The sequence below is a fragment of the Zingiber officinale genome, chromosome 2A, assembly GCF_018446385.1.
Source record: "Zingiber officinale cultivar Zhangliang chromosome 2A, Zo_v1.1, whole genome shotgun sequence".
NCBI classification, from domain to species: domain Eukaryota; kingdom Viridiplantae; phylum Streptophyta; class Magnoliopsida; order Zingiberales; family Zingiberaceae; genus Zingiber; species Zingiber officinale.
This window is the reverse complement of record NC_055988.1, coordinates 27,986,632-27,999,091: the sequence shown is the minus strand read 5'-3', so window position 1 is coordinate 27,999,091 and position 12,460 is coordinate 27,986,632.

Below are 12,460 nucleotides of genomic sequence, written 5' to 3'. Positions count from 1 at the left end.
GGTGGCATCTTTATCTCAAGGAGTTTGGTTGGTGGTCGGTTCTTGCAAAAGGAAGGAGAGATAGGAGATCTTGTTTCTTAGCATCCTTTGGACCTTGGTAGTGGCCGAACCTCATCTTCTCTTAGAGTTCTTGTGGTGGCCGAAATTTGCTTGGAGAAGGAGGAAGCTTGGGTGGTTCTCGTCTCGGTAGATCGTCGCCCACACGACGTCTGAGATAAGAAGAGGAATACGATAGAAGATCAAGAGGTTGTTGCTTACAAAGAAAGGTATAACTAGTAATTATATTCCGCATCATACTAGTTTTCTTTGTATAGATTTTAAAATACCAAACACAAGAGGCATATGATTCTAGGTTTTGAATTTGTGATTCGAGTTTGTGTTCTTTTGTTTTTTTTCCGATCTTATGATTCGATTGTTCCTTTTGATTAAACTTAGGATTACTATAAGAAAATTAAATATTAAATTTCGTTGAAAGGTTTTGTTTAGGAAGTGGTGGATGCTCCCATACCCAAGAAGGTCTAGTGTCTCACCATGTTTAACCTGGAAGCCAATCTCTGAAATTAATATTTAATTAAATTTGTAACATGGGTGGATTTGAATCAATAATGTTAAGTATCGTTTGCGATCCAAGTCTAAACCTCTAAGAACAGATAAGTTAAATTTGGAATCAATAATGTTATGTTCTGTTTGCGATTCCATATTTAATTTCTAAAAAACACAATAGGTTGTTAGAAAAGGTTCAGAACTTGTATAAAATTTTTGTACAGAGGAACTGGTACGATATTCCGAGTAGCAACCAACAATTAGTATCAGAGCTAGGGTTTGCCTCTGTGTTTTTGGTTTCCAGTTTAATTATGCACATGTCATACATAATTTAGGCAGGATAATAGTAGAATGTGCTAACTCTGTAGTTGCAGACTCCAACTATTATGGCTTATAAATATTGTGTGTGATTGGACCCTTGGATATGTCAAGGGTGTTTTTGTGTGTACATGATTGTATGTATTAAAATACAGCAAGAGCTGTATTAGTTTTAGGATTTTACATTTTTGTTTCGATATAGACTACATGTGCATTCTTTTGTGGAATATAGGATCGATATATGTAAAATTCTATTTTTGTCGCGGATCGTATCCTTGCGAGGCGTGGTACTATTTGTGGACCAGAGGCGCGGTGGAAAAGGAAGCAAGATAGATGCGGCGATAAGACTCGATTGCGGTGGCTAAAAATGGTAGCACCTAGGGTTGGTAGCACACGGAGGACAGTGATGGAAAAGGCCATAATAGTTGGAAAATTATTTTTCCATATTTGTTGCTTTATTTGCTGTGATGTATGATGTGTGCGTGCATAGTTAAAATTCCTCACCTTAAATAACTAAGTGGGAGAGGAATTAGTAGATAAATTCCACAGTCTCCATTACTGATTTGTAAGTAATGCGACAAACTTACGTGTTGGCTTTGAGTGTCTCCCTCCCCATCGGATGAGTTTGTTTGCAGATCACTAGATCAAACTTCCTTTATGAATGGTTATAGGAAATCATTTAGGAGTGTGTGATCTTTTACATCTGAAGGGGCACAATCTTATTTAATGGACTAAGTATCAAGTAATGGTATACACTTAGACACATTTAATAGTGTCCTCCCCATCAGAGTCACTGCTATTATTTGTGCGACCGAAGGAAAAACCAACTATTAATTTTGTTTGTCATATAGTTAGGTTGACAAGAATAAAATTAATGGGTAAAACCTCCTCTTACAAATATTTGATTTTGTATATGTCCACACTATCGTGGCATGCAAAATTCACGATGATTGAGGTGTTGGTGAATTTAAATGATATTGTTTTGAGGAATCAATATTATTTTAAATTCAAAGTTTTGACCAAATATTTGATCAAAAATAGACCAACTATTAATTTTATTTGTCATAAAGTTAGGTTGACGAGATAATAAAATTAATGGATAAAATCTCCTCTTAAAGTTTAAATTTGTATACGTCCACACTAACGTGACATACAAAATTCACGGGAATTTTTAAGATGTTGATCTTGACTAAATATTTTTGTAATTTTTAGGATTTCAAATATTTGTCAATCCCCTAGTCGTTATACTATAGAATAGACTTAGTAGTCCCAATTATAATGATTGGAAACAAAACTTGGACACTAAGATAGACTGTTCTCTCATAAATGAGAACAATAAAAGTGTATTTTATTCATTAGTTATTGAAACATATTTAGTGGTGTTATCTACCGGTACCTGGTGTGTAGATACGGGAGCCACTGATCATGTCTGCAATTCATTGCAGGGGTTCCAGGAAACCTAACAACTATATGAAAGGGAAAATACTGTCTACATGGGCATCGCTGCAAAAGTAGCAGATGTTGCAGTGGGAGATGTTTATCCTCTAATAGGAATAAAACATGGATTTTGAGAAATTGTCTTTACGTACCATATTTTGAAAAAAATAGATTTCAATTTCTAAACTATTCAAAGAACTTGATATTCTGTCTCTTTTGATAACAAAGTTGTTATCAAGAAAAAGAGGGAAGTTATCTATTCTGGTATGTTGGTTGGTAATTTATATAAATCCAATAAATTTCAAGATGTAACAAATGAAAATTAATAACACATCTTCTAACTCTAATAAGAGAAAGCAACTTTCGAAAATGAACCAATCATATCTTTGGCATCTAAGACTAGGTCATATTAACTTGAGTATGATTCAAAAGATAATAGTCGATAAACTTTTGGGTTCATTGATGGTGGAAAACTTTCTAACCTGCAAGTCTTGCTTGGAAGGAAAAATGACCGAGAGGCCTTTTAAGTCTAAGGGGTATAGAGTCAAAGACATGTTGGAATTGGTTCATTCTGATTTGTGTGGACCTATGACTATCCAGGCAAGAGGTGGTTTCGAATATTTCGTCTCTTTTAGACGACTATTCGAGATACAGGTACATTTACTTGATGCGCTGCAAGTCTAAGTACTTTGATAAGTTCAAAGAGTATAAGGCTGATATGGAGAAACGTCAAGGTAAAAGTATCAAGACACTTCGGTGAATCGTAGTGACGAGTACCTCTTAGGAAAGTTCAGAAGTCACTTATCAGAAGTCGGGATTCATTCCTAACTGACTGCACTTGGTACACCCCAACAGAATGGTATAGTAGAATGAAGGAATATAACTCTTATGAAAATAGTTAGATCAATGATGAGTTATTCAGAATTACCAAATTCATTTTGGGAATTTGCTCTAGAAATAGCAGTGTACATTCTGAATATGGTACCTTCTAAATCAGTACCCTCTACTCCCATGGAATTGTGAAATGGGCATAAGCCTAGTCTGAGTCATATCCGGATATGGGGTAGTCCAACACATGTGCTAAAGGGAAATACTGACAAGTTAGAATCACGTACAGAAGTTTGTCTATTTGTGGGATATCCTAAGGGAACGAAAGGTGGTTTGTTTTATAATCCTAAAAATCAGAAGATCATTGTTAGCACCAATGCTCGATTTTTAGAGAAAGATTATGTAATGAACCATAAGCCCATGAGTAAAATTGTTCTAAAAGAAATTAGAGAGGACACGTCTACTTTAGTACCAATAGTACAAGATGAAGTATCACAAGAAACTGCAACACGTATCACAAATGATACACAACCACAGACAGTACTTCGTCGTAGTGGGAGGGTTGTAAGGCAACCTGAAAGATTCATGTTTTTGGAAGAGTCTTTGGACTTGATCCCTAGTGAACATGAACCTGATCCCCGGACATATGACGAAACACTCTAAGATAAAGATGCAGTATCTTGGCAAAAAGCGATGAACTCTGAAATAGAATCTATGTATTCTAATAAGGTCTGAGAGCTTGTAGAACCACCTAATGGTGTAAAAGCCGTTGGAAGTAAGTGGATCTACAAAAAGAAAAGAGGGATAGATGGGAAGGTGGAAACCTTCAAAGCAAGACTTGTTGCTAAGGGGTATACTCAGAAAAAGGGAATCGATTATGAGGAAACATTTTCGCCAGTAGCTATGCTTAAGTCTATCCGGATACTCTTATCTATTGCTGATTATATGAATTATAAGGTTTGGCAAATGAATGTCAAGATAACTTTCCTTAACGGAAGTCTTGAAGAAAGCATCCATATGAAGCAACAGAGGGATTCATTGCAAAAGGCAAAGAACATCTAGTATGTAAGCTCAATCGGTCTAAGGATTGAAGCAAAGCTTCAAGGTCTTGGAACATCCGGATTAATGAAGTAATTCAGACCTATGGATTTATTCAGTGTCCGGATAAGTCTTGTGTATACAAGAAGCGTGATGGAAACGTGGTGGTATTTCTTGTACTATACGTAGATGACATTTTTGGTAGTTGGAAACAATATCAAAGTGTTGTCAGAAGTAAGGTATAGTTGTCCAAGTAATTCGATATGAAGGACTTGGGAGAATGCGCACATATTCTCGGGATCAAAGTAATAAGGAATTACAAAAAAAGAATGTTGTGTTTATCCCCAGCTTCATATATCGATACTATCCTAGCTCGTTTTAGCATGCAAGACTCCAAGAAAGGCTTTCTACCTTTCAGGCATGGAGTAGCTTTATCAAAAGAGATGTCGGAAGCATATATCAAAGTTCCTTATGCTTCGGCTGTCGAAGACATCAAAGGAGATAGAGGACATGAAGACAGTTCCTTATGCTTCGGCTGTCGGAAGCCTAATGTATGCAATGCTGTATACGAGATCGGATATCTGTTTTGTCATGGGCATGGTTAGCATATATCAAAGTAATCTATGACAGAGACATTGGTCTGCCGTAAAGCATATAAGGACTTGAGATTATATGCTAGTTTACCAAACAGATGATTTGATCTCTGTGGGTTACACGGATTTTGACTTCCAATCAGATAGGGACAATAGTAAGTCGACCTCGGGATTTTGTGTTTACTTTAAGAGGTAAAGTCATAACAATGGAGGAGTGTTAAGCATAGATGTTTTTCGGACTCCACCATAGAAGCTGAGTATGTGACAGCCTCTAAGGCAGCCATAGAAGTTATATGGCTCAAAAACTTCATGATGGACTTAGACATGATTTCTGGTTTGTCCAAAAATTATTACAATTTATTGTAATAATAGTGGTGCAGTAGCAAACTCGAAGAAACCATAAGTCCATAAGTAAACACAATCAAGCGCAAGTACCACCCAATACGAGACATCATATAACGAGGAGAAGTTGTTGCCACCTAGATTACATTAGGTGATAACCTGGGAGATCCTTTCACTAAGGCCCTTAAGGCAAGAACTTTTAATCAGCATGTTGAATGAATGGAAATCAGATGTATGGCAGCTTTTATCACAACATAGTCTTTTAGTATAAGTGGAAGATTGTTAAAATGTATATTAACAGTCTAATTTTTTGTAAACATTTATTTTGAAATAAAGAATCACATTGGTCAAATGTTTACATTTATGGTAAGTGTAGTTGTTCAATTAATTTATATTGTAGATAACATGGTGTGTGGTGTCACACACAAAAGATCATGTTATCGGTTCTTTATAAATTATAAACAGTAGCTCACAATTAAGATGGATAGGAACGAACCATTGGAATAGTCGTATTGTAATTTGGTATTAGTTTATCTAACTATAAAATTACACTAGTACACTCTGAGTGTATTGAGCATGACCATTTAAGGTAAGTTCTTTTTATACTGACTTAATAAAAAAAACAAGACCTTTGTTATTATGGAAGTATGTGCTCTAAATCCCGATATAGTAACAAGCACGTGTATTTAGTATTTATTTCTTTGACTTATCAAAAGGTGAGATTTAACTTGATAAATCAAGAGGCCCGATAAGTTGGGAAATGATATTACTTATAGTATGTATTGTTGATTATAGAAGGAAATTGTATCCTAGTAATCTAGGTTGATAATGCCCCCATGAGGAGCTCATAAGGATTGTCATGTAAACCCTGCAGGTGGATTTAGTCCGACATGATGATAAGGTTCAGTAGTATTACTCTTGGACTAAGATATTAATTAAAGTGAGTTTGTCAGTAACTTATTTAATTAGTGGACATTCGACATCTTAAACACAGGGAGATTAACACACTCATAATAAGAAAGAGTCTAAAATGTAATTTGGGATTGGTGCGATAGTTCAATAATAATTCTTTAGTGGTATGAATTATTATTGATGAAATTAAATTGGGTGTTCGGGGCGAACACGGGAAGCTTAATTTCATCGGGAGACCAAAACCAATTCCTCCTCTCGGTCCCTATCGTAGCCTCTTATTTATAAAATATTATACCCACCTATACCCACCTTCTTACCCACCTTAAGGTGGCCGGCCAAGCCTAGCTTGGAGCCCAAGCTAGGGCCAGCCAAACCAGGGTGAGTTGGATCCAAGGTATGGCCGGTCCTAATTTGAACCCAAGCTTGGTGTGGTCGGCCACATTAAATTAAAAAGGATTTTATTTTTTAAAATCTTTCTTATGTGGAAGTCATAGTTTTAAAAGAGAGTTAAAATTTAAATCTTTCCTTTTATACTTTTCTACAAAAGATTAAGTGAAAGGTTTGATATCTTTCCTTATTTATAGTTAAAAGGAATATTTTAATTTTTGATAGCACTTTCCCTTTTTGTAATCATCCTCATGATTTAAAAAAGAGTTTTAAAATTAAATCTTTCCTTTTATAGTTTTTACAAAAAATTAAGAAAAGATTTGATATCTTTCCTTATTTGTAGATTGAAAGGAAGATTTTAATTTTAGAGAAAACTTTCCTTTTTTAAATCATCCACATGTTTTAATAGAGAGATTTTAATTTATAAAAATTTCTTTTTATGACCAACAATGAAGGAATTTTTAAAAGAAAAATTTTTATTTAAAAAATTCCGGAAACAAATTAGAAAGTTTTAATTTTGTGTTTAAAACTTTCCTTATTTAGAGGGATTAAGGTGGTCGGCCATATATATTTTGAAAGGGAAATTTTATTAAAATTTCCTTTCATTGGCAAAGAGAATAAGGAAATTTTAATAAAACTTTCCTTATTTTTCAAGACCAAGGAATATAAAAGAGAGGGTAGAGGTGCATCACCTCATAACAATCTATCTTGTTTGGTTTCTCTCTTTTTTTATTGGTGGTCGGCCCCTATCTTCCTCTCCCTCTCCTATTCTTCTTCCTTGGCTGGCGGCATCTTCATCTCAAGGAGCTTGGTTGGTAGCCGGATCTTGCAAAAGGAAGAAGGAGAGATAGAAGGTCTTGTTTCTTAGCATCCCTTGGAGCTTGGTGGTGGTCGAACCTCATCTTCTCTTGGAGTTCTTGTGGTGGCCAAAACTTGCTTGGAGAAGAAGGAAACTTGGGTGGTTCTCGTCTCGGTAGATCGTCGCCCACACGACGTCCGAGATAAGAAGAGAAATACGATAGAAGATCAAGAGGTTGTCGCTTATAAAGAAAGGTATAACTAGTAATTCTATTCCGCATCATACTAGTTTTCTTTGTATAGATTTTGAAATATCAAACACAAGAGGCATATGATTCTAGGTTTCGAATTTGTGATTCGAGTTTGTGTTCTTTTATTTTTTTTCCAATCTTGAGATTCGATTGTTCCTTTTGGTTAAACCTAGGGTTACTATAAGGAAATTAAATATTAAATTTCGTTGAAAGACTTTGTCTAGGAAGTAGTGGATGCTCTCATACCCAAGAAGGTGTAGTGCCTCGCCATGTTTTACCTAGAAGTCAATCTCTGAAATTAATATTTAATTGAATTTGTAACATGGGTGGATTTGGATCAATAATGTTAAGTATCGTTTGCGATCTAAGTCTAAACCTCTGAGAACAGATAAGTTAAATTTGGAATCAATAATGTTATGTTCTGTTTGCGATTCCATATTTAATTTCTAAATAACACAATAGGTTGTTAGGAAAGGTTCAAGACTTGTACAAAATTTTTGTACAGGGAAACCGGTATGACATTCCGAGTAGCAACCAACAGTTGGTCGCGAGAGCATGCTCATTTATAACTCACACTGGGGCAGAGTCTGAAAAGTTGATCGAGAGGTCGTTGTTGGCGAGAGCATGCTCACTTATAACTCGCACTGGGACGAGAGTATGGAAAGTCGACCGAGAGGTCGTTGGTCGCGAGAGCATGCTCGCTTATAACTCGCATTGGAGCAAGAGTCTGGAAAGCCGACCAAAAGGTCGTTGGTTGTGAGAGCATACTTACTTATAACTCACATTGGAGCGAGAGTCTAGAAAGCTGACTGAGAGGTCGTTGATTGCTAGAGGATGCTCGCTTATAACTCGCACTGGAGCAAGAGTCTGGAGCCCGACCAGGAGGTCATTGCTGATCCAAGAAAACACCCTCACAAACTTGACCTCCGCGGCCTTTGGAGAAACATGTGCACATGACTTCTACCGCATAATTTGGTATTAGCCAAATTTGAATCTAACTCCTGCTCCGAGGTTGGGGTGAGGCGCCAAATCCTGACCAACATTTCCCGCCGCCATCTACTCCTTTTCCCAATGCAGTAGCATAGAATTGTCGATTGTCGAGGCATGGTGCCAATTACCCCATATCCGCCTCATGATTTCCCTATCTTTTCCATCATAAATGTCGTTTCATAAGAAGCTGACACGTGTCTAACTGACTCCTTTTGATACAATGTTTGACGCACGCTTTCTGCACAAGACTCGATAGTGCTCCTTTTCTTTTGATCCGATGGTTATCTTTCGCAATGTCGTTTCAATTGTCCGGCTCACTTCCCTATGTCACTTGATGGTTCTAGTTTAAAAACCCTAAAAGCATCGAGCGGTTGTTCATCGACGCTTCCCGTTCTCCAAATTTCCTTCTCCTTCTCTGCCTGTTTGCGTTAACTTTCGTGCGCTTCCTTCGTAAGTGTTTGTTTTCCCCTGTCACCTGCTCCTGCATTTTTTGATTATGGTCGGAGAAACCTTAGTCCCCTGGTATGCCTTTTTCCGCTCTGATTTTGATAGGAGTAATCTTAGGTTAGTGCAATCTAGCTTGAAGCTTTCTGAAACCTACAACCTTCGCATCCTTGAGCCTGACGACCATCCTTGTTATCCTCCTCCCAATTTTGTGACTTTCTTCAAGGACCAGCTTCTTGGCGGTCTGCGATTCCCCATCCCTCTTTTCTTTTCCGAGTTGAGTCAATATTTTTATATCTCTTTATCTCAGTTTGCTCTCAATGTCTTCCATACTATGTACGGGATGATAGTTCTATGCCACCTGTATGGCATTCCTTTAACCCCTTAGCTTTTCCACCATTTCTATTCCCTCAAACAATCGGAGTCCGGTGTTTTTATAGTACAGTCTCGGCCCGGGTATACATTCTTTAAGGGCATGTCTTCCTCTAACAAAGGCTGAAAGTCTCACTTTTTCTATGTACAGCTACCCAAGTCTATAACTTGGCCCACTAAGTGGCGCTCAGGTCTTCCCCCTTCCTCTAAGTTAGGTGACCATCAACATGTGTCAAATTGCTTTACTACTTCGGGGAAATTGGTCGGGGTGCAGCTCCAACTTCTTTCCTTACTACGGGAGAGCATGTTGTATACCTTCGGGCTGAGTCCTATCCGAACGCCCATGGCTGCACCCTTTGGTAAGATCAAACAACTCTTCTCTCATATCTTCAATAACTAAGGTATCTTCTTTTACTTGCAAAAGTCATCATGTTTAGAGCTTTCGCTCTCAACTCTTCCACGATGCCTAGTGACATTCTACGAAAGCGCGGGAAAGAGATTATGTCTGGCTAGGAGGTTCCTCAGGCCAACGCCTCGGCAAGAGCCTCATCCCATCAGACAGGAGAACCTGAAGCCCTTGAAGATGAATCTCACTCTGTGGTGGAACTTCCTGCTGCTGTTGCTGCTAGCGAGAAGACTTCTTCTACAGCCTCTGAGCGCCCTTTGCGACTTCAGCACAAGAGGCAACGTGTTACTCCTTCTTTCCAATCTTCCCCCAAGAGACCGCCTTTAATGCAGGTGTCTGCCCAGGCAAAGACTCCTTCCCTAGTGAGTACTCTAGCCTCCTCAGAGGTCGTGGCTTCCTCTCCTCCACTCGCCTGGGTCAAGGAACACACCTTATCCCGATCGAGGGACCAGACCACGACTTCCACGCCTTCTCTCCCTCCAACCTCTTCAGCCCAACCACCTTCTGAGGCTCCTGCTCCTTCTCGCTCCAAGGGTTATCAGAACTGGCTTCATTATGACTTCCTACTATTTGAGCATAAGTTGGTAGAATGTGAGTGTCAGGCCAGTAACATATACGGGGATAGCTTTAAGTAGGGTACTAAAGAAGACATGTGGACCAAGATGAGCTTTGGCAACTATAAAAGCTTCTTCCAGGCAGTAAAAACCCTTAAAATAGGGATGTTCCAAGTCTTGTATAGCCAAGTTGGTTTCTTCCCAGGTAGAGTAAACTCCTATATGGGGGCCCAAGAAAACCACATAATAAGAGAACTTTTTTCCTGCGAGTTTTTGGATAGTAGTAAGGAAGTAGTTGGACAGTGCATTTATGATCGTAATTTTGTGTCCTGAGCTTCCAGGTAAAATGAGGATATGCCAAATTTTGTCTAGAAAGCAGTTTTGAATGTGGTTAAGTTTATCTCGGACAGAGAAGCGAAACTAATCCTCCAGTTGTGTAAATAATTGTAAGTCTTGGTTACCAAAGCGCATGGTTTTGGTAGAGAAAGTACGAACCTTCCATGGTCTGTCCATAACCCTATAAAGAGTCACAAGAGTGAGTCACAATTAATGCAATAGTCTAGATAAAGTATCCGCTAATGAGTTATTAACTCTTTTTATATGTTCCCATTGTATTCTAAGGCCTTTGTTAATTATAGTATCTGTAAATTTTAACCATCTTTTAGTACCAAAGTCTTTTCTGATATTTTTTGTTTGCTGACTATATTTGGCAATGGCTTCACAATCTGTCCTGATAGTGATTTCTTGTTTATTGCAAATAAATAATCTAAAGGCTTCTAATCAATATATAACCGCTAAGATTTCATAATCAAGTGATGTTAAATATCCTTTTTCTTGATATTTTCCAGGCATACCGGCACAAGCTTTCAACTATCTTGGGTTCATATTTAGATGTTTTGCGATAGAGAATGTCTCCTCATCCGGTTTCACATCCGTTTGTTTCAATAACTAAGTAGTTCATGTCAAGAGGTAGGATTAATTTTGGAATAGTTTTGACCAAATGTTTAATTTATTAGATTAAAACTATATCTTGTTGGTTGAAATGTCTTTGTCCTGTCAAAGAAGTTTTATTATATAGAGGTATTTAAGATAAGGTCTTGCATGGTTGAGGAGGCATAGAAAAGAGCATAAAGTCTTAGTATCTTCCATTTTATATGAAAAAACAAGAAGTCTTGTAGAGATATAAGGTTGTAATGTAATTTGTCCTTGGCCTATTTCTTATCCTAGGAATTCTATATGTGTTTCTGCTAATTTCATTTTTTTACGAGAAATGATAAGATCATGTTGTTCAAATAAATTAAAAATGATATGCAAATGGACATAATGTTCTACTTTAGTTTTAGAGAATAATAAAATATTATCAATATAAACACATGGAAACATGGAAACGGATTGAAATATATCATTCATTTTTCGTTGGAAGACTTGGGGGTTATTTTAAGGCCAAAAGGCATAACCAACCATTCAAAATGACCTTCAGGGCAAAAAAAAAAAAAAAAAAAAAGATGTTCATTCAATAGAGTCAGGATGCATTTTTACTTGTCAAAGACCTAATTTCATGTCAAATTTTGAGTACCATTTAGAATGTTGTATTTTATTTAAAAGTTTGTCTTTATCTAGGATTTTGTATCCATCTTCTTAGCAGTTATCATTTAACCTTTTGTAATTAAAAATTATTCTTGACTGTACATGTTTTTGTTATGCCCCTTTATTGACTATAAAAGTTGGGCTTTTATGTCTAGAGGTAAATCTCTGAATGGCCCCTAGATGTAATAAATGTTGGATATGCATCTTGCATTCTTCAGTTTCTCAATTTATATATTTTAAATCCTAGACTTTAATTGTTAGATCTGGATTAATGAATTCTAGTTTCTGTCTCTATCCCAGTAGTTGAGTGAATTTTCATCAATAATTTCTAGCTTTTCTAATCTAGAGATTAGATAATCTAAATCTGATTGATGAGTATTAATCATCTGAAGTAAATGTGTTGAGCTTATTAGGTCAGTAGGGGTATCCCATGTAGAAAATTCATCACTTGTTGGACTTGACCAGCCAAGTGTTTCTAATTTTCCTGATATTCAGAAAAAGCTAACTCACAAGTTTGAAGAGTAGGACTGGTTTGTTGTTTACAAGAGCATGTAGGGGAACACTGACAAGTAAGTTTGTTTAAGTTGTGAAGATAATTTGTAGGTGAGGGTGGAATGGTAAGTGGGTGACCAACTAAGGGGTAATCTGACATAATGGGTG